The following is an 8,386-nucleotide window of genomic DNA, read 5'->3' on the forward strand; positions in this document are numbered from 1 at the left end:
ACATCATTGGCAGGCAACACTATGGACACGGTCCGTGTCACTAGTTAAAATTGCCTATTTCTCTGGATTTAAACATTCTTTGAAACATTTTGGATGATGTACTTACACAAGTCAGCAAAATATATAACACTGTTCTAGTGGTTTTTGGATATTTTAATAAAAATAAATCTTACATATTGTGCCTTTAAGAGCAGGTTGAAGGGTGGGGGGAGGGGAGGTAGGTAAATGTGTGAAGTGCAGATCAGAGCGGATGGGGGGTGGTAGACTGGCCTTTTCAAATCGACAGTAAAACACATTCAGATCGTCAGCCAGTTGTTGATTCTCCACAGACTGTGGGGGTGGTGTTTTGTACATGGTGATGTTCCTCAGACCAGTCCATACACCGGATCGTTGGCTGAAAACTGTTTTCTCAGCTTTTCAGAGTATTCTTTAGCCACTCTGGTATCCTTTGTTAGTCTATTCCTGGCCTGGTTATACAAGATGTTATCCCCACTTCTGTAAGCATCCTCTTTGGCGTGACAAAGCTGTTTGAATTTCCCAGTAAACCACGGTTTATCATTATTAAATTATAAGAATGTCCTGGTGGGGATGCACAGCTTTCTTTGGTGGGACATGTAATGTGCTGCTTGTATTTTGGCAGTTCACGGGAGAGATTTGATTTGTTAAAATCTCCAAAAATGATTCAAATAGAGTCTGGGTACCTTTGCTCCATTTCAGGTATTTGTTAGGCCAGCTGTTGCATCGCGGCGCTCACGCACGCGTCCGGAGGAACGTACACATTCACAAGAATGAAAGAGGAAAACTCCCGCGGCGAGTAGAAAGGTTTACAGTTTATGACGAGTGCCTCTAAGTTAGGACAGCACGTGCGTTTGTACGTGTTTGTACAACACCACTGTACCTCCGACTAGAATGTCCAACAAAACGTCCGAATAATCAAAAACCGGAAAAATATTGTCTGGGATGTGTTGCTTAATGTTAAGGAGTTCGTTTCTGGTAAAACTTACAGAAGAAAAATTACAAAATACAGAACAAACAAACAAAAACATCAGAAGAATTGTGGAGCTCAGCGTCGTGGCTGCCATTTGTGGTGCCAAAATTGCGAAGCATTTTGAGATTTCCAAGTGCTTGAGAAGACCAAAAATGAATCTTTAAATGAGCAACAGAAGCAGTCAAGAGACTTTCTTCAGCGCTGCAGGCGGATTGTTAAACCTGGAGCTCATTACACACTCCCCCATTTTAAAGGGACATTATCTCATGGTTGTGTTTGGCCCTCGTTTCTGAACAGAGGTTGAATGGGGCATTCGTGGGCATTAGTTCTGATCCCTCTTTCCCAGTCCAGAATGGAAAAGACAGGGAAGAGAGCAGAGAAGAAAGAGGGGTTTCTGCTTTCCATGCAGCAGTTGAGGGGTTTGAAGTGTTGTTCTGGACTGGAGGTGGGATTTCAGTGTCCTGGAGAGAACAGCTGCCCTTTCCTGTTTTCTCTTTGCTCCTTTTTTGTCGCTCTTGAGTGTTTTTTTTTATTATTATTATTTGCATTTGCATTTATCTTTGTTTTATCTTCATAAGCCAAAGAAAATTACAGTAGGATCAGAAGAAAGTTGACTTCTGGTCAAAAAGAACAGACTTTCAGCAACAGCTGAGTCTTGTTGTGACACTATCTGTGTCTTGGACCACACAGTTTTTACCAGAGCATTGTGTAGATAGCAATATCATTCCCATGATGGTCTCTGTTTAGCCTCCCCCCAGCATTCCTGAGTCCAGCTGTGAAACTTCATTGAACAGAAACAGAGTAATGACCATGTTATTGATTTATTTTAGTTTGACACCTAAATGGTGTTTTACAAGTTGGTTTATGTTCACTCTCTTAATTAGGACCCAAAATGTGTTTTTCTTGACTGGATCAGGGTTATCATTGTTACCTAACACTAAAACAGTTAAAACATTTGTGTTAATTGAAATAAAGCTGAAATAAAGTATGAATATTAAATTAAAAACTTAAGCAAAATTTTTTTTTAAGTAAATTAACTTAAAAAAATAAGTTAAATTAACAATCAAAACTTAAATAAAAATAAATTAAACCAAAATAGTAATATTTAAGAAGAATTAAAACTAATAAAAATGACAAAAGCACATAACAAAATTACTAAAAATTTAAATGAAAACTAAAAATATACAAGTAAAACCTACATCACAATTTAAGTAAAAACTACAATAATTTATAAATAATATTAAACTAACCTGGGCTGAATGAATGAAAAATAGGTGTTGAACTGACTATTTGCCATTGAATTAATCACACAAAAAAAAACAGAATAAGGCTTATGCACACTTTATATTTGTATTAAAGGACACCCTGGGGCTAGTTGTCACAATGGGAACCTGCTGTTTATTGAAATGTATTTATTTATTTATTTATTTTGAAGTATGAAATGCCTTTTAAGGCATGTTTTGTGTAAAAAAAAAAAAAACTAGATTTTTTGTCATTTAGGGGGTGTTTACACAACACCATTTTTAACTAAATTTTATGCGTTTTGGCTGTTCATTTACATGACAACAGTGTTTTGGGGGCCTGCAACGCATTTTGAAAATGGGTTTCAATGTGCAAGTTTTTATAAAATATATGGTTATAATCTCTTTGTAACTATAACAATGTGAATTTGTGAAAACTGTGACATCATGCGTGTGCATATTATGTTTATTTACAAAGTGATATCGCCAAACTACTGGCCTGGCATGCGTAATACAGCGTTTTTAGTCGTTTTCACAGATCCGTCTGAACGGGGATCCCATCTGCATGCAAAACTTTTCAAAATGCAAAGGAAAAACCTTTCCGTTTTTAGCACATCGTTGTCATGTAAACGTACCCTTGTAGTCAGTGTAACGGGAAGCGTTTCGTGTGACCTCACAGAGCTAAACTCTCAGAGACACACGGTCTAATCTGGTCTCTCTGCGCGACATGCTGTCTGCACACTGTGTATAAACCGCACACTGAGAGGAACCGTTTTTTAACACACACACAGACACACTTATTAACTCACACTGAATTACACAAGAGTTAGTTTACTATACAACAGACTCACAGCCTAACAACTTTCAGAGGTGTTACCAAGTTACTTGTGATTTAATCTGGGCTGCCGCAGTTCACACAGTGGCTTGCTTTAGCGTTTAAAGGGAGGAATTCCTCTAAGCCACCTCATCTCTGCCCATTGACTTTAATGGAAACCACATGCATTACATTCAGCAGGGAAGTAAAAGGCATTTCAGCCTCACCCAGGACGCCCCGCATGAGCAGAACTTGGGTGTTTTTGTTTCCAGCACTAGTTATATTTGTGATTTCTTTGGAACTGCCATTAATGTAATGTGTAATTCAGAGGTAGTGGCATCAGACATGTCTTACATCAAGCCGGTATCACGTTATGAGCGTCTGTCAACACTTTTGGATAATGATATAGTATTTGTAGACCGTGCTGGGTGCCAGAATGTCTTAATGCTTCACTAGGTTTGTGCATTTTTACTATGGTTTTGTACGTTGAACTATTGCATACAGTAAAATATTTAGATGTTTATTTTACATCTCATAATGCTTTTGGGGGAGAAATCTTGTAATGCTAAAAACAATGTGTGTTAGCTTTGAGAACATTTATATGCTAGTATAATAGTCCTAAAACCTGACAAAATTTATGAACTGGAGGACACAGAGATTTGTTCAAAAAGAGATTAACACTTTCACTTGTGAAAAAGAAGTGCATACTTTAAAAAAAAAAGCACTTATTGTGTGTGTGTGTGTATGTAAAGTTTCAGACATGCAATTGCATGGAACATTGCATGTTAAATAAAAAGGAAAAATTATATTAAATGCAAATGCATGAACTTCAGAGTGCTTTTTGACCCAGTAGGACTTATATTTATTGTTTAGTATATATTTATTCACTGTATTTAAAAAAAAAAAATCAAAGTTATAAACAAAACAGAATATTGGAGTATGGTTTTTCTACATCAAAATTTCGTGTTAAAAGTAATGTAATTTACTAGCAATTTGTTTCAGTGTAAACTAAAATATACTTTAATGGAACTTCTATTAAAATTGTCATATATGTCAATTTAGAATATATTTGTAATTACACATTTGTAATTATGAAGTAATTTAGTACACTTGAAATGTATTAACTTTAAAATGTAATCTAAAATAACACACTACAGTTAGAATTATAACAAGTACTTTAAATGTGTAACATGTGAGCACATCAAATTAAGTGTCTTTAAAGCATTAATACGATTAAACGTACTAAAGATTTAAAATGTACTAAATTCAACATTTATACAGTATTTGTTAAAAAATACTAAAGGGCATAGTCATAAAAGTATCTCTGGAAGTAAGTGGCCTTTTGTTTCATTTCATTTAATATTATGTTAATTGTAAGTACACTTTTTTGTAAATATATTTGAGATATGAAGTATACTACAAGTGAATATACACTTCTTTTTCACAAGGGTTGGTATGTTCTTTCTTTCTTTCTTTCTTTCTTATTTTATTTATATAGCACATTTAAACACAACTTATTGACCCAAAGGGCTTTACATAGCAAAGTAAACAACAAGACAGCAAAACTAAGTTATAAACTAATAATAAAAAATAATACTGATCCCAGTAGATAAATACAAAAGCATTTCATTGACTTGCCGCAAATCTATCAAGGAGATGAGATTTAAGCATAACTTTAAAAATAGATAGAGAAGAAGTTGTTCGAATGGCAACCGGAAGATTGTTCCAGAGTGTAGGACCAACAATTACAAAGGCTCGATCGCCACGGTGTTTTAATCTGGACCTAGGAATTGATAAAAGGGCCTTTCGCACCGGGGGAACCTTTTCATAGTACCAGAACTAATTGTGGAACTGCCCACTTTTTGGCGTTTTCGCACCGCCGGAACTGGGTGCGATTTTAGTACCGGACTGCCTTTTTCGAGAACCAAATTAGCTCCTACTCCGGAGCAGGGTCTAACCAGCACAACTGGTACTAATCGTGACGTAAGTAGACATTGCTGCACAAATGACGACGCTGTCGACTGGCTTACGTCACTTCTTAGTACACACTCTCGGTGCGAATGCAACCCTTTAAATGGTACTGGGAAATAGTTCGCGCAAAATTGTCCCAGTACTTTAGTACTGTACATTTAGTTCTGGAACTAAAGCGGTGCGAAAGGCCCTAAAGTTCCTACAAATCTGGATCTGAGTGGTCTCACTGATTTGTGTGTTTGCAACAACTCAGTGAGGTAAGTTGGTGCGAGATTATGAAGTGCTTTAAAAACCAATGTTAAAATTGTGTATTCCACTCTAAGTTTAACAGGTAGCCGCTGTAATGTGGTCACAGTGGGAGTAATGTGCTGAAATTTGCGCGTGCCAGTCAATAGCCTGGCTGCTGCATTTTGAACCAATTGCAGTCGCTCCATGGAGGACTGATTTATCCCATAGTACAGCGAGTTGCAATAGTCTAATCTAGATGTTACAAATGCATGAATTGTTTTTTCAAATGTCTGTGTTGAAAGGAGAGTTTTCACTTTAGCCAAACATCGAAGATGAAAAAAGCATGACCTAACCACACTGTTTATCTGTTTATCAAACTTTAGACTGGAATCAAATAAGACACACAGGTTCCTTACACAAGGAGTAATCCACTGGGCAAAATAACCAATATCGAGATTATAAGAATTAAAAGATAGGGCATCACTAGGTCCCAACAGAATCAACTCGGTTTTACCTTAATTAAGTGTCAAGAAGTTACTCATAAGCCATGATTTAAGTTCCTCAATACATACACACAACTTTGCTAATGCATTTTTATCCCCAGGTTTAAAAGAAAGATACAATTGTGTATCATCAGCATATAAGTGAAAAGAAATACCATATTTCTTGAAAATAGAACCCAGCGGCAGCATATAGATCATGAATAAAGTTGGGGCAAGAATGGAGCCCTGAGGGACACCACAAGTCAGAGGAGCACTGGAAGAAGTATATTGTCCTGTACGTACAGAGAATTTTCGGTTCGTTAAGAAGCTCTGGAACCAATTTAAAACGGTACCTCTCAGACCAATACAGTTTTTTAAATGAGAAAGTAATAAATTGTGATCAACCAAATCAAAAGCTGAGCTTAGGTCTAGTAAGATCAAAGCTACAGCATTTTCAGCATCTGTTGACATTAAAATATCATTATAAACTTTTAAGAGAGCTGTTTCTGTACTATGTAATTTCCTGAAACCAGATTGAAACGTTTCATATATTTGGTTAGATCTCAAAAAGACTTGTAGCTGAACTAGAACAACTTTCTCCAAAATTTTGGAGATAAAAGGTAAATTGGAAACAGGTCTGAAGTTAGAAAAAATCGATGTGTCTGAATTTGGCTTTTTTTAAATTGGCGTTATTAAGGCACATTTCAGACCATCAGGAACTATTCCAGTACTCAGACTCAGATTAACGAAAATTTAACACATCAGAACCAACAATGTGTACAACCTGCTTTAAAAAGCGAGCTGACATAACATCATAAGGACACCTAGTGGGTCTCAAATGCTCGATGGCATCTTTACAGGCAGAAATAGTAACAGGTTGAAAATTAGACCATGTTGCAGAGCTCCATGGTCTCTCGATGATATCAGAGACAGATTGCGAAACTTGAGGTCTCAACCTATCTACCTTCTCCACAAAAAATGTCAAAAAGTGTTCACACAGTGTTTCAGACACATCAATAAAAACATCTGCTGGGTTAAGGACATAATCGATTGTGGAAAAAATAGTTCTTGGGCAATGGGAGTTGTTATTAATAATTTCAGACAGATACTTAGATTTTGCTGACTTCACAGCTTTCTGAAAATGAGAGAGAGAGTACCTTAAAAGATCATAGGAAATCTGCAGTTTATCCTTAAGCCATTTTCGTTCATATCTCCTGCATATTTGTCGGAGCGAACGAATTGAGTCATTAAACCATGGTTCAGATTTTTTTCCTCTTCCTCTCCAGGAAGTTTTTAATTCATTATTTAATGTCCTGTTTTTTTAGGATGTGTCAGTACAGGAAAGAAAACATTTGTCAAGCCCTCAACTAGGGCTGCACAATTAATCGAATGCGATTGTCATGCGCATTTTGTTAGGATTCACTGACAAGTTACGCAAAAAAATCGCAGACGATTTTATTGTGCGATTATGAAATCAAAGAAATCGTTCGCGATAATGACGGCTGTTTGCATAGCTTTTTCAATATGAGGAAACTTATTTTTGCACATGATAATGTTAGCCGCTCTAATATACTTTTCAATAGATTTCATTGTACTGAAGACATCGCTGCATCCAAAGTGCTTTTGAGCCCCTCACTAATATGTGGAGCCAAACAGAGGATCATTTATTAACCAGACACAACACACGGTCTCATGGGACACACTAATCAATAATGCTTTACCTGGCAGGACAGACAACAGCCATTTATGCTTTCAGCAGGCTAAAGTGCTCTAAATCTATTGAGAGATCACTCTTACAGGAACTACAGAGACATTGTAGCTGAATTTTTTTACTTGAATTTTTCATAATCATTATAGATTAAAATAAGCCCAGTAAACCCTTTCGAGTCATTGTGTAATCAGAATACAATAATGACATAATATCCTTGGACAGAATACACGTGGTTAAAAACACATACGTCGCAATGACAAATATTTAAAATATATAATAAAATAAATAGAAAATAATAAAATATTTATTCTACACATGGTCTGTATTTTTCCTAATACTTATTTACTTATTTATTTATTTATTTATTTATAAACATACGTCACAATGACAAATATTTAAAATATATAATAAAATAAATGGAAAATAATACAATATTTATTCTACAGCTGGTCTGTATTTTTCCTAATACTTATTTATTTATTTATTTATTTATTTATAAACATACGTCACAATGACAAATATTTTAAATATACAATAAAATAAATGGAAAATAATAACATTTTTATTCTACAGCTGGTCTGTATTTTTCCTAATACTTGTTCATTCATTCATTCATTCATTCATTTTTACAGTGTACTTCTCTAGTATTCTATTGAGTTGAGTTTTTAAAGGGGTCATATGATGCTGCTAAAAATAACATTATTTTGTGTATTTGGTGTAATGAAATGTGTTTATGCAGTTTAAGGTTCAAAAAACACATTATTTTCCACATACTGTACATTATTGTTTCTCCTCTATGTCCCGCCTTTCTGAAACGCATGGATTTTTACAAAGCTCATCGGTCTGAAAAAGCGAGGTGTGCTGTGATTGGCCAGCTATCCAGTGCATTGGGATTGGCCGAATACCTCAAGCGTGTGACGGAAATGTTACGCCCCTCACCATACTGTGATG

The 8,386-nt window shown here is 35.7% G+C and overlaps 1 protein-coding gene and 1 long non-coding RNA gene across 2 annotated transcripts in view; one reads left to right on the forward strand and one right to left on the reverse strand.

The window, feature by feature from the left end:
• Positions 1 to 3,582, reverse strand: part of LOC107653807 (uncharacterized) — a 23,368-nt gene extending 19,786 nt beyond the window's left edge. Inside the window, exon 1 of the long non-coding RNA XR_001630269.1 lies at positions 3,573 to 3,582. This is a non-coding gene — a long non-coding RNA (uncharacterized LOC107653807). The remainder of the gene's footprint in view (positions 1 to 3,572) is intronic.
• itgb1a (integrin, beta 1a) overlaps positions 1 to 8,386 on the forward strand; it is a 40,362-nt gene that overhangs the window by 13,049 nt on the left and 18,927 nt on the right. The gene's annotated exons all lie outside the window — the stretch shown is intronic.

This window comes from Sinocyclocheilus anshuiensis, unplaced genomic scaffold (genome assembly GCF_001515605.1).
Source record: "Sinocyclocheilus anshuiensis isolate Anshui unplaced genomic scaffold, SAMN03320099.WGS_v1.1 scaffold79, whole genome shotgun sequence".
Taxonomy (NCBI): Eukaryota; Metazoa; Chordata; class Actinopteri; order Cypriniformes; family Cyprinidae; genus Sinocyclocheilus; species Sinocyclocheilus anshuiensis.